The 20,421-nt window shown below is 37.8% G+C and overlaps 1 long non-coding RNA gene across 4 annotated transcripts; it reads left to right on the top strand.

The window, feature by feature from the left end:
- The first annotated feature begins 3,316 nt into the window (after positions 1-3,316).
- Positions 3,317-19,678, top strand: LOC138142316 (uncharacterized). Of its 4 annotated transcripts, XR_011163406.1 has the most exons (4): positions 3,317-3,444; positions 6,282-6,408; positions 15,651-15,950; positions 19,143-19,678. It is a non-coding gene; the product is annotated as an uncharacterized lncRNA (long non-coding RNA). The 4 variants fall into 4 exon arrangements; XR_011163403.1 differs by lacking the exon at positions 19,143-19,678 and having other exon boundaries at positions 15,651-16,671; XR_011163404.1 differs by lacking the exon at positions 19,143-19,678 and having other exon boundaries at positions 3,317-3,809; positions 15,651-16,671.
- Positions 19,679-20,421: the final 743 nt, after the last annotated feature.

Raw genomic sequence — 20,421 nt, 5'->3', positions numbered from 1 at the left:
ATTGACCCCTTTGTTTATATTTCTAAGAAGAACTTGAGGGGTCTTTCCATTTATCTGCCACATCCTTATATCTTCTGATTTTATTTATAACAAGAGTGTCAAGACTGATGTCAAATCAGTGATCAGCAGAAATTGTAATACTTAGAATAATTGGTTAATTAATTATTCTGAACATTTAATGTGAACATAAAGTAATGTATACAGATGGTCTGAAAATCATGTTTCTCTTAGCGCCTTTGGCTTCCTTTTCTACCTCTCTGCCTTTGCCACCACAGAAAGTATTAGATGCCACTCAGGGCAGAAGGTATTCATGAATTATCATGTCCAAAGAATTACTGACCTACAAGCCAACCTACTGGTAAGGTGTTGGGGGCCAGGAAGTAATGGTATATGGGCTAGTGCCTGCTTGCTTGATGTATGACCTTAAAAGGTAATGAATAGAGCTGTAGAAGATGATTGGCTATGTGTATCTATAAGTTGCCCTGATACGGAAGTTCAAGGCAGTCACGATGTAGCTGAGCCTGAATAAACAACTCCTGCAAACCTCGGGTGCTCTGTCTGGTAATTCCTCCTAGGAGGCCGGTGATGACCGAAGACTTACTATGGGTAAGTGAGAGGACGGGATATCAATAGCCCCCCACAGTAAGGAACCTCTCCATCCTTCACAAGGTTTAGTTTGCTTTCTAGGACTGTACTCTCTCTCTCTGTCTCTCTCTCCCTCCCTCTCTCTCTGTTTCTCTCTCTTACATTCATTTAATCAATCACAAAGCCCCTGTTCTCAAATGGAGATTAGTTTCCAATCATAAGTAAAGTACATTCATTTGTTCAATCACAGAGCACAAAAAGGTCAAAAGTTCCCCACCCTTGGATCACAATTGAATCTACCCCAGAGTTACAAGCTTAAGCACAGCACTTAATACCCAAATGGAGGTCTTTTCTTCATCTTGACAGAGGCAAGTTCTCAGCAATCTTTGTTCCTGGGGAGACAAAGCTTAGCAAGGACACAAGATGCATTGCCAGTCTCTTCATTAATTCATTCTCTGTCTGCAGAACCCTCCTAGGACCCCTGAAAACATTAGCAAAACCCTCTCCCAGGATTTCTGTAAACATACAACAAGAAAATCCTTCTTCAGGGCTTCTGAACCAACAGAAAGGTTCCCAGACTCCTGCAACAACAGCACTGTCCTTCACCAGTGGACAGTATTCACTCTCTGTCTGCAGAACAGTCTCAGGAGCTCTGAACCAACAGCAAGGTTCCAGGACTTCTTCAACAACAGGACTGTCTTTCACCAGTGGACAAATCTGGCAAAACAACATCAAAACAGACAAAGTACCAGCATAACAGCCATGTCTCCTCAGTCCTTGGCAGCTCTGGGTGGCAGCTCTCAAAGTCCTGGGCAATTCAAAGTGGTGCTCAGCAATCCTCTCAGTCTCTCTCTGCCTCCAAGATGCTGCTTCCAAAAAGTTCTTCTGCCTCTCTCTTGTGTCTCTCCAAATTTACCAGCTCCTCCTAGTTCAGCCCTCTCTTTTCAAGTCAACAAGTCCATCCCACAAGTGGGATTAACAAGCTCTGGGTTTTAACACAACCAATTTGAAAACCAAGCCAATACAGGGGGATCTTTATATTCCATTACTATTGTACTCCCATTCTCCTTTGTGTCAAGTTGCTCTCCATCCATTGAATTCCTTTGAGGAAATGAGGGAAAGGAAGCACCTTTTCCCACACCCTTGCAGCATGTCAGCTACCAGAAAACAAAAAACAGACATGGCCAGTAAGAGCACAGGCCCCAAAGTCGGGATGATCTGGGATCGAATCTGGGCTCAGATACTTAGCACCACACCCAGAAATAACTGGCCCAGTAACCTTGAGCAAGTTACTTAACCCCAATTGCTTAAAAAAAAGAAAACAAAAATCAATAAAACTTTTTTAAAATGTAGTACACACACATATACCCTTTTGTTGTAAGAAGTAGGTGAGCAGAATGAGGAAATGAGAAAGACAAAGTAAATGCTTGATTTTTTTAAGAAGTTAAAAATAGTACCAACATTCATGTAAAAATGCTCTAAATCACTAATAATTAGAAGAATGAATATTGTGGAGAAAATATTTATCATTTATTAATATTGTTTAAGGGCAGCTAGGTGGTGCAGTAGATAGAGCACTGTATAAATTTATATTAATTATTTCTAATTATATATAAATATAAGATAATAAATAATATAATATAAATATATGATACTATAATAAATAATAAAATAAAATTACATAAATTTACATGACCCCTGTTTATAAATCTGGACTGGAGTCAGGAAGACATCTTCCTGAGTTCAAATCTAGCCTCAGACACTTATTAGCTCTGTGACCCTGGACATCTGGGAGATGACTACCAGCCAGAGTGTTTGCTTCAGTTTCCTCATATGTAAAAGGAACCAAAGAAGGAAATGGCACACCACCCCAGTATCATTGCCAAGAAAATCCTAAATGGAGTCATGAAGAGTAAGACGCTACTGAAACAAGTGAACAATAACAACATTATTGTTTGAACCTAGCTTTTTTGTGGCTGGAAAATTGTCTAACCCCAAAAACTAGGCTTACTGTTGAGGTCAGGCTGACTTCAGAGACACTGCAGGGAAGCTGGATGGTTGTAAGGAATGCACAGAGCCCACCCAGTGCTTGTTTTGGGTCTACCCAGAGCTGTTGTTTTAGGTTTCCCAAATTAGAAACCCAAATTAGATTGACTCACCAGATTACTACACCTCACACTGCCTTTCTGGAGACTACCAACTGCCTACATAAGACTAATCAGGCAAATGTCCTTAGGCTCTTTCTTGTCTCAGTTCTATATGATGTAATCTCACAAACACTTGAAAAGGGAGCCACCCCTTCTTTCTGGCTCTTTCCCTGCCAAATGATCTAAAAATTTTATTTTTAAGAGTATTGCAAATTATTCTCATGAGGCTTATTCTAATGACATTAAAGCAACTCTTAGATTCTACCTCATATCCATCAAGTTGGGAAGGATGACAAAGTAGGAAGATGATAAATGTTGGAGGGGTTGTGAGAAAATACACTCATTAATGCAGTGTTCATGGAACTATGAATTGGTCCAGCCATTCCTGAGAACAATTTGGAACTGGGCCCCCAAATCCACTAAATAAATGGGGGGAAAGACAAAAATAAATGCTTGTTACCTTTTAAATAAGTTAAAAGTAGAAAACTGTATTGGAGAAAATATGTTCTCAATAGTAATTGACTTTTTAAGTAATAATAATAATGTTAATAACCTGGCCTTCTTTCTCTCTTTCTTCAGTTGTCCTTTGGTCAAGTTGCTCTCTCGCCTGTAGACTTCCTGTGAAGAAATGGGGAAAGGGAAGCACTTGTTCCCATACCCCAAGAGCATGTCAGCTGCAAGAAAATCATCCATGAAGCAGAGACTTGACTAGGTGAACTGAGTCCTGGTCTTGAGATTCCTAGCTGCCTCTGCTGTTTTATGTCTCTTTACCTGAGCATAGATGACCAAACAGGAACCTGAGATGAACGTATTCAGTCTCTGAGGCAGTTCTTTTGAATTTGAGAGGTCTGGGGGTGCTGTTTCCTAAGTAGTTACTAGCTACAGTACAGGAGGTGCCCTCTCAGAATCCAGTACAGTGCTTCTGGGAGATGACCACAAGCCAGAGGGCGAGTTCAAGTCCTGACCTGCCTTAAAAGACATAGACTACATAGAGTAGTGTTTGGGCAATACAGAAGTGGGAGAAAATGTGAATGCCAGTGAATCACAGTTCCCCCAACTGTATGATTTCTTCATGTTGTAAGTATCAACCTCCCAGGAGAGTATAAGGCCTGGACACCTCCTTGAATCAATCACAGATTTTCTTAAAGTCTGTTCTGATTGGGGAAGGGACTGGGTCGCACCTTGAGAAGTTTGTATCAAAGGCAGAGCTAGTTCAAAACCAAGGAGAGATTTCAAGGGTCTGGAAGCAAAGAGGAAAGAGTAGATACATCAAGAGTTAAGCTGGAAAGAATGAGCACCACAAGGGCAACCAGGTAAAGGAGAATGAAAAATGTAGACAATTATGGCACAGAGAGGAGAGCCTGAGGAGGGTCATCAGCCCTATAGGTATCTCAGAGCAGGAAACCTGGGCTGATGCCACCAGTTGGACCTGCTTCCTCAATGCCTCAGGGAAGTTCCTAATAATTGTTTCAGCTGTTAAAAGGGCAGATAGTTTAATGTCGTTACTTTTGGTGCATATTTTCATGTTACTTTCCAGGATAGTTTGACCATTTTACAGCTCTAACAGCAGTACATTAATATGCCTGTCCTCTCATTGCCTCTGTGATAATTGTAATTTTTTCATTTTTTTACAAATCTGATGGATGCAAGATAGAACCTCAGAACTACTTTTTTTTCTTTGCTTTTTGGAGGAGGGAAGGCAGGGCAATTGGGGTTAAGTTGTTGTGCCGAAAGGAGCAAGATAAGAGACCCCTGAGAGTAAAATTTGGAAGTGGATTTTATTTTCCGCAGGACTGTGCGGGGTCAGGCCCAAATCAAACGGTGAGACTGCACAGACAATGTGTCAGTTTTTAAACGGATATCACGCGGCCAAAGGCTAGGTATTACACAAGCAGAAACTTGCAGATGCCAAGAACGGTGACTGGTCAGTACACACCTGAAAATTCCACGGGGCCAAGTCTCCCTGACCCGGAAGTCTCCCACCACAGAGGTGGGTGGGCTTGGGCTGACTGGTAAAGGCAGAGATTGGTGGAGGGTGGAACTAACCTGCCAGTCTGCTCACTTCCCTGAGGGAGGGCCGAGGTTGGGGGATGGGAAAACCAAGTCGCCAGGTACAAGAAAGTGACCTTCCCAAGAACTCTTCCCCTCTCCATACTTGTAATTTGTATCTTTTCCATTCTTGTTTGTTTATGATCTGAACCTTCTGTCTTGATTATGTTTCCATTTGGAGCTTATTGTGTCATATGCTGTGAGATGTTAGCCCAAACTTAATTCCTGCCAGATTAAGCAGTTTTCCCTGTAGTTTTTGTCCATATTTTAAGAGTTGGGGTCCTTGGGATTAATGAACATTATGCAACTGCATTGGCTTTTCTCTGGGTTTTATGTGTACCTAATCTATTCTACTGATTAAATTTTCTATTTTTAAAACAGTACCATGTAGTTATTATATTTATATATTAATATAACACATAGAATTATATATTATATAATATATAATGTAATGATATAAATATACATAAATATATAAGTATAATTAATGATTACCTCTTTGAAGTAATGTTTGAGATTTGGTACTGAAAAACCTTTCCTCACAATTTTTTCCCTGTTATTTCCTTTGAGACTCTTGATCTTTTGTTCCTCTAGATGAATTTTGTTATTATTGTTCCTAGTTCTATAAAGTAACTCTTTGGTGGTTTGATCAGTATGGCAAAGAACCTGTAAATTAATTCAGGTTGTTATCATTTGTATAATACTGGCATGGTTCAACCACTATCATTCCTGGAATTCATATCATTTGAATTATTTGTAGTATTGAATGTTAAAAGTATTTTGTAGATATATTCATGTAATAATAATAGCTAGAATTTGTTTAACATTGTAAGGTTTGCACAATGCTTTACATGTGATATTTCATTTGATCCTCACAAGAAACCTGTGAGGTAGGTACTATTATTATCCACATTTAATAGATGAGGAAATTGAGACTGAAAGAAATTAAATGATTTGTCCTATGCCATACTTCTAGTAAGTGTCTGGAGTAAGAGTTTGATCTCAAGATCTTCCTGAGTCTAAGTCCAACACTCTATCTATTGTATTATCTAGCTACTTGAGTGACATATAAGTTATATATATTCTGAGTAGTTCTTGGTAGATGGATTCACAGATATTTTATATACTCTCTAATTTTTTTTAAATGAAATTCTTTTCCTACTGGGTTTTCAAAGTAATATACAGAAAGTCTAATGATTTTTATAGGTTTATTTTATATCCTGCTACTTTATTACTTCAATTACATTTTTAGTTGAATCTTTAGAGTTCTCTGTAAACTACCAAATAATCAGCAAAAAACAATAATTTTGTCAATATTTTGCCTATGCTTATCTCTCAAGTTTGTGTGTGTGTGTCTTATTGCAACACTTAGCATTTCCAAAATTATATCAAATAGGGGTGATGATAGACATCTTTGATTTACCCTTGATATTACTGGAAAGACTTCTGCCATTCCTTTATTACAGACGATGCTAATTCTTAACTCTAAACTTGTGGCAGGTGGGCCAACTAGCAGGCTATATAGTCCAGACTTGAGGAGATGAGAACCCACACCAGGATGATGCCAGTATTTGAGGACAGAAGGAGATTCTCATCAAGAGATACTGCAAAAATCAAATTGGCCTTGGTAAGAAATTGATTGTAGGGGAGGAAGAGTGAAGAATAATAAGTACTTGAAGATGACACTTAGGTTTCAAGCCTGGAGGACTGGAAGGATGGTGGTGTCCTTGATAGTAATAGGGAGGGATTGAATGGGGGATGTGGGGAATTTGAGGAGAAGGATAATAAAGGGACATGTATAACCTGGGTATTTTATATTTTTGTAAATGTCCATTTCATCTCAATTTTGTTGGCAAATAATTGGGTGAAATACTTTTTGATAATTTCCTTTATTTCCTCTTTATCTGTTATGAATATTCCTTTTTCATTTCTTTCTTTTGGTAATTCAGTTTTTTTCCCTTTTTTTGTAAGATTAGCCAACTGTTCGTCTATGCTCTTTCCTTTGCAGCAAATCAGACAGGCCAGGGCTTATATCTTGCTGCATTCAAGCCCCAGATACTGGCAGCCACTCTGGTTTCTACCTCCATGATATATCTACGCTCAGATCACCCTATTTTTAGGCCCTATGAGATCTGTGTTAGGTTCAGATCATCCCTGGTACACCTCTGATCACATCACTGTAGCATCAGTGCAATATTCACAGTGCCCAAAATCACTATAAATATACTTGCATGGTGCTTAATTGCAAAAAATAACCCACTCTCCATATAGAAGACAGAAGCAAAACATTTATTCAGAAAACCAATCCCAAAACCAGTGAGCTGATTCTATCATAGTAGCAAAGAAGTTAATAAGCCACAACAGCACTGAGAACCACACCAGCCTTTAGCCTTCCCACCAACCAATATTTACTCACAAGTCTGACTCCCTGGGGCATGTCTTCTCAACCTCCCAGTCTAGCTTCCTCTGACTCCCAGCTTCCAGTGGGCTCTGCTCTGTCCTTCAGCAAACTCCTCCCTCCACAGGCTCCATGTGATTACATTCAGCCTATTAGGGGGCAGAGTTTATTTTCAAAGCAGGGAAGGTCTTCAAATTCCCTTAGGCAGGGAAGATCTTCAAATTTCCATTACCATCATAATCACCCATTTATATGCCTTACATTCTATGAAAGGAGACTGTGTATTCCCTCTTCTCAGTTCCAACTCTGCCTTCCAAGCCGATTTAGAGTCATTTACCCTAGCTAATACTCCCTTCTACCTCATCAACTGTGAACCTTCTCCCAATGCTCTTAATGATTTCTTATGCTATCTTGGAGTAGCTAGAGGAACTTACTACTGTTTTTAGTAGTAATGTTTTTAAACATTGTTCTATCTAGTCCCCTTTAGATCTTCCTTGAACTCTATGTAGGAAAGCTGGGTTCCTGTTGGACCTTTCCAGTATGCATTGTAACTGGAAGTATAGGGAGAAAATTCTTAACCATCCAGGGCATATAGAGATGATTATAAAGAATGAAATAACAATTTTAATTGCATAAAATTAAAAAGTTTTTGTATGATCAAAATTGTGGCTATAAAAAGAAGATAAACTGTTGTTTGAAGAAAACTTTTTACTAAATACCTTTGATAAAGCATCTGCTATCAAAGATATATTGAGAATTTATATATAGATGTAAGGATGAGGTTCTACCTCCTACATCAATTAATCATAGAAAACCAAATTAGTTTCTACTGAACCAATCAAAGTGTAAACTAGATGCTAACATAACCATAATCAATTTAGAGGAATAAAGTGCTTAGATCATTGAATAAAGACAGTTGTGAAGGATAACAGAGAAGGAATTGTCCTTGGAGGAGAGAAGTGGGTTTCTACATCTCTCTTCTCCTCTCCATCCCATAATGGCCAATGTTATTGATGGGGGAACGGGATCCCGATAGGTTCAGCAGGGACCCTGATCTCATCCAAGACCAGGAAACCTGCAAGGGCATTTGGAAAGAATTCAGCTCAGCCTTGCTTGGAGTTAGAGTTGAGAAAGTTTATTATTACGCCATTACAGTGGGCAAGAGTCCTGTAGGGGACCTGCGAGTGAGAGGGGTACATGGTTTTACTTTTAAAGGGTAAGGCTGCCATTGTCAGGGCTAACGGGAGGGAAGGGACCTCAATGCATAGATAGTTTAGATAAGATTTGGGCCAGGCTGGAGGAGACATGAGGATTTGGGCCAGACTGGAGGAGACATGAGGGATTAAGTAAGAACAAAGGAGTCCCAAGGTGTTGCCTAGGCCTAGTGCCGATAGGGGGAAGGGGCAGAGTCGGAGGTTGGGAATGGAATTTTACAGATAACAATTTTACAATACAAATTGCAGTTACAATTTCACAGACTGGTTTCACAAGTTGGTTTCACAAATTGACCTAGACCCCAGGTACCCCATCATTATGAATTTTAAAAGGTTAGAAAATTTGGACTTGTTTGTTAGTATTGTCTCTGGAATAGCAGAGGTTAATGTTAACATCTCCTTTGGGAGCTGAAATACAAGAAGGACAAGCTAGACAGATGGAGAAAAGGCTTTAGAGACCGTGACTCCTCAAGGTAGAGAGAAGTTTGGGCTTTAGACTTTAGAAAAGTCCCTGATCCTTAGAGATGCAGAGAGCTATATCTAAGGGAAATTTCATAAGGCTCTATGAAGGGAGAAAAAGACTCCCAATGCCAGAAGCTGTTACCCCTTTGCTACATGCATGCTTCCTTAAATTTGTGTTTTAAATTTGAACTGTCTTTTCAGGAACATTGTGTGTGTGTTCTTAATTTGAGAGGGTTGTTTGTTTTTTTTTAACCAACTGTCCTTGCTATACCTAACTTAGTAGATATTCTTTCAAAAAGCTAATGAGGGCTGGTTTTCAATGGGAAGTACACTGGTTGGGGCTTATGGGCAGCAATATTTTTCTTAAAAAGAAAACCAATCCCTAACATTTAGCCATAGAATCCTAGGAGAAGGAGGAGTAATCGTTCTTTGGGAGCCCAGACTGACAATTCAAGTGGGAGTTGGGAAAGTGACCTCAGAGGTGGTATTACTCATACAACATATTCTCCAACAAAAAAATTATCCAAAATGCAAATAATTTTATTTTTATATTCAGTTTTATCTTATATTCAGTTCCAAATTCTCTCTCTCTTCCCTTTACCCTGCCCACTGAGAAGACAAGAAGAAAAAAACTATTTCAAATATGTAGTTTACAAAACAAATTTTGTGTGTCCACAAAAACAAAAGAAAGAGAAGAAAATATATTTTAATCTACATTCTGAGTCCATTTATTCTATATCTGGATAATATATATATATATATTATTTCATATATATTCCATCATGAGTCTTGGAACTGTGGTTGGTCATTATGTTTATCAGAATTCTTTTATCTTTTAAATTTGATTATCTTATAATGTTGTTGTTATCATATAAATTGTTCTTCTGATTTTGCTCCCTCTTCCCTTTGCATCAGTTCCCAGGTTTTTCTGAAACCATCTCCTTCATTATATCTTCTAGCACAATAGTATATAATCACATTCACATATCATCATTTGTTCACCCATTCCCCACTCAATGGGCTTCCCCTTAGTGTCCAATTCTTTGACACCATAAGAAGAACTGTTATAGGTATTTTTTGTACTTGAGTTCTCTTCCTCTTTTTTTTTTTTATCTCTTTAGGTTGTAGATATAGTAGTATCAACGCTGGGTGAAAGGGTATATATAAGTTTAGTAACTTTTGGGACATAGTTGAAAATTGCTTCCCAGTGAGGTAACTGGGGGTATTAGGATAGCAAATGGTTAATTATGGGAATTAAGTCTTCTGACTCAAATCTGAAGCTAGCTCAGTTTTCTTTCTATTCAGTTACAGGTCTAATCAGAATTTTGTCTTGTGAGAAAACTTTAGAGTCAATTGTGGGAATTGGGAAAAAACCTTATTACATTATTTGAACCTAGCTCTGCATGGCTGGGAAGCTGGACCACCTCTGCCTTCTGTTGAGAGACCCCTTAACTAAGGACTTAAGTTATGATGACCAGAAATCTGGTCAGACCCAAAGATTGATTCAAGGAGTTTTCTCAGTTATATGTCTTAAACAACCCATATATCCTATCTGAAAACCGGCCCCATATTGATCAATCAGGTATTGTTTCCATATTCCTTTGTTCACAGACACTTTGGGGGAAGTTAGACATCTCTTTTTCAGATTTCAGGGAATTTCACCTGTTCATTCTCCCCCTCCCAATTTGGAAAGTACCTAATCTTTACTCCTTAGAAATCAGATTACCTAATGCTATATCCTGGTTAGTTGTTTCGTTTTTAATTTATTAGCCTTATTTGACTGATTGTTTTTAATGTATAAAAATCTGTCTCTCCTTGTATTGGGTCCAGTGCCAAAGCTGAGGAAAGCTACTGGTCCCTACTGTTGGCTTTCATTGCTTAATAAATCGATATGATCAGAAATTTGAATCTTTGTTTCCTCAGTCATTTTATGTTTTACCCACCACACAAGAATAATGGAACTATTTACAACTTCTGATCATATCAATTTATTAAGACCATGAAAGATCTTGAAATGGTCTGAAAAATATCCATGTTCTTAACTTGAAAAGTGTTTTCATGATTAGGATCAAAGAATTATAGATTTGGGGCTAGAGGGGCCCCCAGAGGCCATCTAGTTCAGTCTATTCATTTTACAATTTACAGGCCCACAGAGATTAAGTGATTTATCCACAGCTACCTCCCAATTATTCTGTATAAAGCGCGTGTGTGTGTGTGTGTGTGTGTATATATATATATGTATATATATATATATATATATATATATATCTCGTTGTTTGTTGTTTTTCCCATTAGAATGTGATTTCCTTTTTTTTAAGTATTTTATTTTTTTCCAGTTACATGCAAAAACAATTTTTAACATTCATTCTTAAAATTTTGAGTTTCAAATTCTCTTCCTTCTTCCCTTCCCACCTGCTTTGTTGAAAAGGCAAGCAAATCAATATAGGTTATATCTGTATAGTCATGCAAATATTTTTACCTCTCTTTGTATTACCAGAGCTAGACACAGTGCCTGGTACTTAGAAAGGGCATAATAAATGCTTGTTGACTGACTAACGCTGGGTTAGTTAGTTTTTCAGTTGTGTCCCATTCTTTGTGACCCCATTTGGGGCAAAGAAACGGGAGTGGTTTGCCATTTTCTTCTCCAGTTCATTTTACAGATGAGGAAACTGGGGCAAACAGGGTTAAGTGACTTTCCTAAGTTTACACATCAAAGATGAGATTTGTACCCAGATCTTCTAATATCAGGTAGCTTTTCATGAAGTTTCTGCAATGTTGAATAAAGTTCAATGACGGAAATAAATGTGTGGTGAATTCTGTGCTGACTGCAGTAAGGACTGAATAATTCAAGAGAATGCTTTGAATATGAGGTTAAGAGCCTCTTCAGTCTAGAGTACAAACAGCATGGATCAGCAATGATCATGACCTACTGGCAGGATGAAAAAATAAGTAGCAGGGCATGTGGAAGAGGTAAAAAAGTGAATTCAAAAAGAAAGGGAATGTTCACACCAGATTCTGATCATTTGCTGATCAGCTTCACATACATGAAACAGAAGTGAACTTACAGATACTCACATTCTTGGAGCATTTGTTTCCACAGAACCCATTCTAGTGGCATTGAACTTCCGAATTTGTTGGACCTTCATTTGACACACTCCCTGGGCTTCTCCTTTCTTAGCATCTTTCATATGTGTTCACTCCCTGTACTGGTCTTTACAGATCTCCTGCGGAAAAACTAAGGCTAGGACTTGGCAGGCTCTCCTGTTCTACTCCTGCTTCATTGCTTACTACCTTTATTCACCACCCCGACATAATAAACCAATTCTCTGGCCAAGATTATGACTCAGTATCCTTGAAATTCCACCCTACCCACTAGTTTGTAGCATAGCCAGGAAAGACTGGTGGCATTTTCAATGCTTCCAAGCTTCATTTCTCCCCTATTGCAGTCACCTTTTTACAAGATGGAGGTAATAGTTCCTTCCTTTCCTCAGGTAGGGGCATTTGCCATAGTAGCAGCTCTGTAACTCCAAATAGTTCTTACCAAAGAGAGCCCCCTGCTGAATCATCCCAACAAATCCAAAACAAAACTTACTGTCTTTTGCCTCTCACCCCTGAGAATTTTCCTGTTTCTCTTGAGAATGCTATTATTCTAATAACTTTGGTATACAATTAGATTTAATTCTTCCTTCTCCCTCAACCCTTAGATCCAAATAGTTTCCAAGTCTTGTCAGTTCCGTAGCCACAATATCTCTTCTGTCTATTTTCTTGTCTACCCTTACTATTTTTCACTATTAAAATAGCCCCCCCAGTGAGCCCCCTGCTTTCATTTTCTCACCTCTCTAATCCATCCTTCATACGGTTTCTAAGTTGATCAGCCTACAAGCTTACTATGTGCCAAGCACTATGCAAATTGCTGTGGATATACAGAAAGGCAGAAACCAGGAAATACTGAAGCTAAGTTAAAATACTGGGGTGGGGGTGGGGAGCGCACAGGGAGGAAAAAATATAAGGAATCGGAGAGTCTGCACTGGAAAACAGACTGAGGAGAAAAAAAATTAAGAATTATTTAACTATCTTAATGACATAACAGCAACAACAACAAAAAGAGGTTAGACCTATTTCAAGAAATTTTGAAAGAAAATTGTACAGATCTCTTAGAACCAGAGGACCAAGTGGAAATAGAAAGGATCCGCTAGCTCCCTCCTGAAAGAAACTCCAAAATGAAAATTCCTAGAAACACCATAGGTCAAAGAAAAAATACTGCAGGCAGCCAGAAAGAAAGAATTCAAGCGCTGAGGACACAAGATCACACACTGTTTAGCAGCCACAATTATAAAGAAACAGAGAACTTGGAATGTGATTTTCCAGAAGAAAAAGGTTATGGGTTGATAATCATTAAATATCATATTTTGGCCAATGTCTGAATTAATCAAACAAACTGCTTTCCCTTGCTTTGAAAATGCCTTTTTCCTGTGTCAGCAACTCCAGAGCATCCTGAGATCATAAATTCCAAACAGACCCTGCTGCTTTGTCTTTGCCCTCTGAGTGAGCTCAGAAAATACCTCTCCTTATGTCAACAAAGCAGATGAGGCTTACTTTATGGGCCTTAAGGATGAGACCCTTAACTAGAGGCATTAACTTGAGTAATGGGACTTTTTCTTATCTTAATATATTCTGGACATATACTGTGTTATGGAATGTTAATGGTAAAGGAAACACAGATATCCTGGATCATAATTTCAGTTGACACTTAGTCAACTCTCTTGTTTTATTTTATTTACTATCTATTCAATTAAGAAAATTCTTTTCTCGGGGCAGCTAGGTGGTGCAGTGAGTAAAGCGGGGAGTCAGGAGGACCCGAGTTCAGTTCCGGCCTCAGACTCAACACCCACACAAAAAAACTAGCTGTGTAACCTTGGGCAAGTTACTTAACCCCAATTGTCCTCCAAAAGGCAAAAAAAAAAAATAATTCCTTTCTCATACAAGGATTAAACATTTATGGAGATCATAAATTTGTGTGACACAGCCACCCTGAATTAGGATGGATCTAAAATGTATTTAAGTTTTTTCACTTTTTTGTTCATCAGTCAGCTTCAGGCTGTCTCCTTATACAAGGCTGCTAGCTTTGGGAGGATAAATGCTGTAACTGTATATTACTATTTGTCTCCTTTAACCAAATTTTTAATAGGTTGACAGGGTTTATAGTCAAGAATAACTTACCCAGAAAAAAACTGAGTATAATGTTACCCAGTAGGTGAGGAGTGAGGGGAAGAATGAACCTTTAATCAAATAGAGGATTTCCAGGCAATCCTGATGAAAAGACCAGAGCTGCCTAACATGAGTTTTGGAATACAAACTTTGGAGTACAAACACAAGAGTGAAAAAATGTATAAAAAGATAAACATAAATGAACAATGATAAAGAACTAAATGAGGATAAACTGTTTACATTCAAATATGGAAAGATGATATATGTGTCCCCTCTGATCTCAATCATCAGCAGAGTTCATAGAGGGAGTCCAAATAGACACATCCTGGAATGATTCTCATATCTTAATGAACTTAAGAAAGGAATGGAAAGGGAGGGGAAGAGGAATATACTATGGGGGAAGGGAAAGGAAGGTTAAGGGAAATTATCTCACGTGGTTAACAGTGCACAACTAGACAACTATACCAACAAGGAAGGATGGGGAAGGGCTAATACTTGAACCTCACTCTCATTCGAACTGATTTAAAGAAGAAAGAATATACATATACACAGAGAGAATACAGAAATATATTTCATTCAACAGGGAAATAGGAGAGAAAGAGAAGTGGGGAGGGAAGATTAGAGGTAGAGTAAATTAAGGGAAGAAATAATACTAATAAGCAAAACAAATTTTAAGAATGTACAAAGATGTCTGTAGGTCTTTTTGAGGTGGCAAAGAATAGAGATCTGAGAGGGGACCCATAATTTGGGGAATTAATGAATAAATTATGGTACATAAATGTGATAGAATACTATTATCCTCAACTCCCATCAACATAATAACCAACCAGAATCCCAGAGGATTAATAAGGAAATATGCTACCCCACCTCCTGATAGAAAGGTGAAGGACTCAATGCAAAATAAAACAAGTACTCTTAAAGAAATGGCCAATATAGAAATTTGTTATGATTGACAACACGTTTGTAATGAGTTTGATTTTTCTTGTGTTCTAAAAGGGAGGCAGTGATGAGATGGTTGATCTTGACTGATTAAAACAAATCTATATATATATATATATGTGTGTGTATAGAAACATACATGTGTGTGTGTGTGTGTGTGCACATATGCATATAGCATATAAATCTTGGGAACTCTGTTCAAACACAATGACCAACCACAATCCCTGAGGACTCATAATAAAATATGCTGCCCACCTCCTGACAGAGAAATAATGGACTGAAAGCAGATTGACTTTTTTTTTTAAATAGGGCCAATGGAAAACTTTGTTTTGCTTGACTATTCATGTTTATAGCAGGGGTTTTGTTTTTCTTTTTTTCTCAGTGTGAGGAAGGACGAGGGGAATGGGAGAGAAAGAAGGCTGATTTTTGAAAGTAAAATAAAATTTAATTAAAAAAAAGAATTTCTACTTGGGTCTTCCAGACTCCAAACCCAAAGATCTATATATACTCTCCCCCCTGAATTACTCCCAGTGGATAATTAGCCATCGAATACCACCCCAATTGGATGGCAAAATATTCTAATAGTATATTTCCAGCTACATTTTCTAGCACTAAAAAAAGTTGTACCACTTATTTTTCCATGACAAGGTTGGATTCTAAGAACTGAGAGAACACCACCACACAGAAGCCACCGTTCTTCACCCACTATAGTTTTTGTCCTTGGCTTTTGTCCTGCTCTCAAACCCCATTCATCTGTACCCACAGCCATTCTCTACCTGGAAGAACTAGAGACCACACAGGCAGACCTACACACAAACATTCTGCATATTACTAAGACAACTCAACAGGCAGGCTGGAGATCACCAACAGATGCAAATGAGCCCATGCAAGTTGGAAACTGGGTGTGGCTATCCAAAAGGAATCTTGTATGAAATTATGCAGAGTGAGGTAAGGTGAATGTTGTATAATAATATTGTATAACAATATTATAACGACAATTTATGCAATAAAAACAACAGTAAAAATAAACAACTTCGAAAACCATAAGAACTCTGATCAGTGTGACAACCAACCTGATAATGAAATATGCTATCTGCTTCCTGGACAGAGAATATGGACTTAGAGTGCAGAATGAGACATATTTTTGGATACAACCATTGAGGGAATTTGTTTTGTTTGACTACGCATATGTTTATTACAAGGGTTTCTTTTTCTTTTTTTTTTCAGTTATGTAGTAGGAGAGAGAAAAATCAATTCTTGTTGATTGAAAAAATAATTTAAAAAACAAAAATAAAAGAAACCTTATTCAAACAAACAAATACAAAAGGAATCTTCCATGCAGTCGGTGCCTTGCTTAACCACGAAGTTGTTAGTCCTAGAATGTTCTGGCTAGAACTTCTTATTTCTGTGAAAAATCATGGTTCCAAAAGTTCTACATTGATCCCTAGCTCCTTCAGTCCCTCCTCAACTAGCCTGATAGAAGATGAATTTGTGATAAGGGAGGTGTTTGACTTCAGGTGGCAATGCAAACCTCTTCAGTCCCTCATAAGGACCCAAAGCCTAGAAATAGAAGCCCACTTGAACACTGCAACTACTGTGTCTTCCACCAATAGAGACCACACGGGCCCTGTCACTGGTGCCAAAGGAGGACACCCACAATGGGGGATGGTGTCAGTACCAGCTGATACTCATGTGTAGAGATTAGTTTTTAGGAAGCAGGACAGACTTGAAAAGCCAGCTGTTTGCAGGTAACTGTGTGGGTTCAGAGTATTTCTTCATTTTTGCCAGATCTAAAAAACCTTTCCTATCTCTGCAAAATTTCTGTATTTAGACCCTTATTCTGCATTTGGCTAGTTAAAAAACATGCCTGGTTTGCTTCTTTCTCAGAATTTCTTGCCTGTGTCCCTTCCCTGAACTGACAAAGTTCTTATTGAACAATTATAGCTCGGACTTGGCAAGTACTCTAGTCTACTATCTCCACAGCTTTTATCAACTATCTCTTCCTTAAACATTACAGCTTGATTTCATGGCCAAGACTATGAGTCAAATCCTTCAACACCCTGGACTCAGCCACCATTAGACAGGCCCAACAGGATTTGGCTGACTCTGGTCACCCCACCCTAGTTATGGCTTCATAACTGACCCTAATCAATTTTTCATGGAGACTACTAACAGTGGAATAATTAAGACAATTCATTAAATAAGAGAAGGGAAAAAAGAGAAACAAGCCCAAAGAGATGATAAAGCACCAAATACTTAAAAATTTATATGAACTACTTATACCTTTCAAATATTTAGTAGTTATTTTGACTCAGAAGAAAGAATAAAAATGAAGATTGGAAATAATTTGAGCTAATCTCTCACATAGGATATGAAATATGTATTCATAGGGGGAGAATATAATTATAATTTTATTATAATATAATATAACATAACATAACAATATAATATAATATAATATAATTAATATAATATAATATAATATAACATAATATAAAATGTGTAAGCTAAGAGGGCTTTGGTGCCAAATCTCTCCCCCCACATACACACAAATGATATTTGTTTTTAAATACTCATTAATGATTTAATTGACAGGGATACAAACACATCCCTGTGTCAAGGAGTTTGCCTCCTTTTTTAAAGATACAATTTTATTTTTATTTCATTTAGAAATCTCTTCAATTTCCCCCTGAATCCTGTCAATCTTCTCTCAGAGAGCCATCTCTTTATCATAAAGAACATTTTAAAAGAAAAATAATAAGAGACAAAAGTGAGCAAGACTGAATACACCCAAGAATAAATGATCTGACAGTATATACAATGTTCCACAACCATGGCCCTCCCATGTGCAAAAGGGAGTTGCATGAGGTGTTTTCTTATATTTCTCCTTTGAGCCATGCTTATTGTTTGTAATTCTGCAACATTCACTTTTGATGTTTTGTGTTTGGGGTTTTTTTTTTCCCGTTTACATTGTTGTAGTCATTATTTATATTGTTTTCTTAGCTCTGCTTACTTCTCTCTACACCAGATCATGTCTTTCCATGCTTCTTTGTATTCACAATAATAATTGTTTCTTACAGCATAGTAATATTCCATTACATTCATATGCTACAATTTGTTTGGTCATTCCCCAGTCAAAGGGCATCTACTATGTCTCCAGTTTTTTTTTTTCTACCATAAAAAATGCTGCTATAAATATTTTAGTGTATACAGGGACATTCTTCTTATCATTTATATACCTTGTGGTATATGCCTAGTCGTAGACACTCTGGGTCAAAGGTTGTGGACATTTTAATTGCTTTATTTGTATAATTCCAAATTGCTTCTCAAAATATTCATATTGATTCACAGCTCTATCAACAATGCAATAGTATGCTTATCTTCTCACAAGTACTCCAATATTGATTATTCCCATATTTTGTCTTCTGTGCAGATTTGCTGGTTGTGAGGTGAAGCCTCAGGGATATTTTAATGTACATTTTTTCTTATCATTGATTTGAAGCATTATTTAATATAGCTTTTAATAATTTATAGTTATTCTTTTGAAAACTGTTTGTTCAAATCCTTTGACCACTTATCTATTGGGGAATGGCTTTTGTTTTTATATTAGTTAGTCATTAATTATCTATAGATGTTGGATACCAAACCCTTATCCATGACATGACACAAAGATTTTTTTCCCCTATAATAATTTCCCTTCCTATCTTAGCTGCACTACTTTTATTTGTTCAAAAGTTTTCTCATTTGAATGCAACCAAAATTACCTGTTTTATCTTTTGTAACCACCTCTATTCATGGTGTGGTTAAGAATTCATCTGCTACCCATAGCTGTGAAAGCCATATGATCAGCTTTTTTTTTCCCCTAATTTTTAATGGTATGATCTTTAATATTCAGGTTATATATCCATTTTGAATTTATGATGGAATATGGTATAAGAAATTGGTCTAAGTCTAATTTCTAACACACTGTTCTCTAGTTTTCTCAGCATGTCTTATCATATGGGAATTTCATAAGAAATTTATGTTTGGAGGTTTATTGAGCTCTGGGTTATTGAATATCATTATTTCTGCTTCTCTATTGCCTACTGAGTATGTGATGAGGCTGTAATGTATACATCTAAGTCCCATTCTCTTTCTTAGGTGCAAGCCTCTCTGGCTGAATTAATAAAGGAAGCCATGCTATTAGCTAAGAAAATAAATTGACCATACCTCTGGGAGTTTTAAATAACTAAGTCCTGAGAAGCTCAGTGAAATTGAGGAGTTTTAGTTTACATTTGAGAGCTGAAGACAGTGGTAAAAAGAGATCCCTGTTCCTCTACTAGAGGGAAGCAAGGAAAAATTTTCTTCCCTCCTCCCTCTCATTCGCCAAGACAGGGGAGCTATGATACTGGTAGCAGGCACAGCATCCAGTGGGGAGCAGAGATACACTCTGGATAAACATGGATACAGAGAGATGGTCACTTGATCAAGGAAGCAGCTTTAAGGGTTGTGATCTGGACAATGAAGAGTAGGTCTGTGGAAAGGAAAGTGACCTCATGCTAGGACTCTAGGATGAAACAGCTTCTGGGTCCCATTGTCCAAGAAGATGGGGGTTACCTTTACCACATGTGTATCCTACATATGGGCCTCACTGCCACACTGTGATGTTCGGTCCTCTTCTTCTCATGAGCACTGTGTATATCTGTAGATGAAAATGTTCCAGGTTTATGAGATGAGTGTTTTATGTCACCTATTCTATGTCATCTTAAATAAGCAATTTTGCTAAAATCTAATTAAGTTGACACCGGCCAAGATGGCGGCATAAGAAGAAACAATAAAGACCAATTTCCTCTACATGCTCTCCAACAAAGATCTAAGCAAACTAGACTAGGTAATTGTATGGAAACCTGAGGAGAAACTTCAATGAGACATCTTTCTTGTCTAAGATTTTTTTTTAAATGACCTACAGGCAAGTAACCAGAGCAGATGCAACAAGGTGGACTAGGGTCTTAGACCCAGTCCCAGACCCAAACCAATAGCATGGAAACATAGATTCATTACCCAGGGCTCTGAACAAGATTGGGCTAGCAGTGCAGTACAAGTTGGGTTGTTGAATAGCTAGGGCAAAAGGTCTCCCAAAGGGACTAGATCTAGGATGTAACCCCAAGCCCAGAACAGGGCAAGCTTAGCAGTGTAGTTACTGTGAACCTACTGGGCCTTTTGGCTAGCTGACAGGGACTGGCATTAAGTACAATATCTTACAGTACAACGCAGGAGCACATCTTCAGTATATATTACCTACATAGAAACCAAGGTCAAGAGCCTGAAAAACCTGGGGATGCAGTGATCAGACCATGCTCTTGATCTGATTGCTTAGGGCCCACTGAAAGTGTGCTGCAACTTGGCTCAAGCTGCCCCATTATTCTTGAAGAACATAGCA

The sequence above is a fragment of the Petaurus breviceps genome, unplaced genomic scaffold (assembly GCF_028583685.1).
Source record: "Petaurus breviceps papuanus isolate PSGF00001 unplaced genomic scaffold, PetGlider_PUasm1.0 90564, whole genome shotgun sequence".
NCBI classification, from domain to species: Eukaryota; Metazoa; Chordata; class Mammalia; order Diprotodontia; family Petauridae; genus Petaurus; species Petaurus breviceps.
This window is presented reverse-complemented; position numbering and strand designations above follow the sequence as displayed.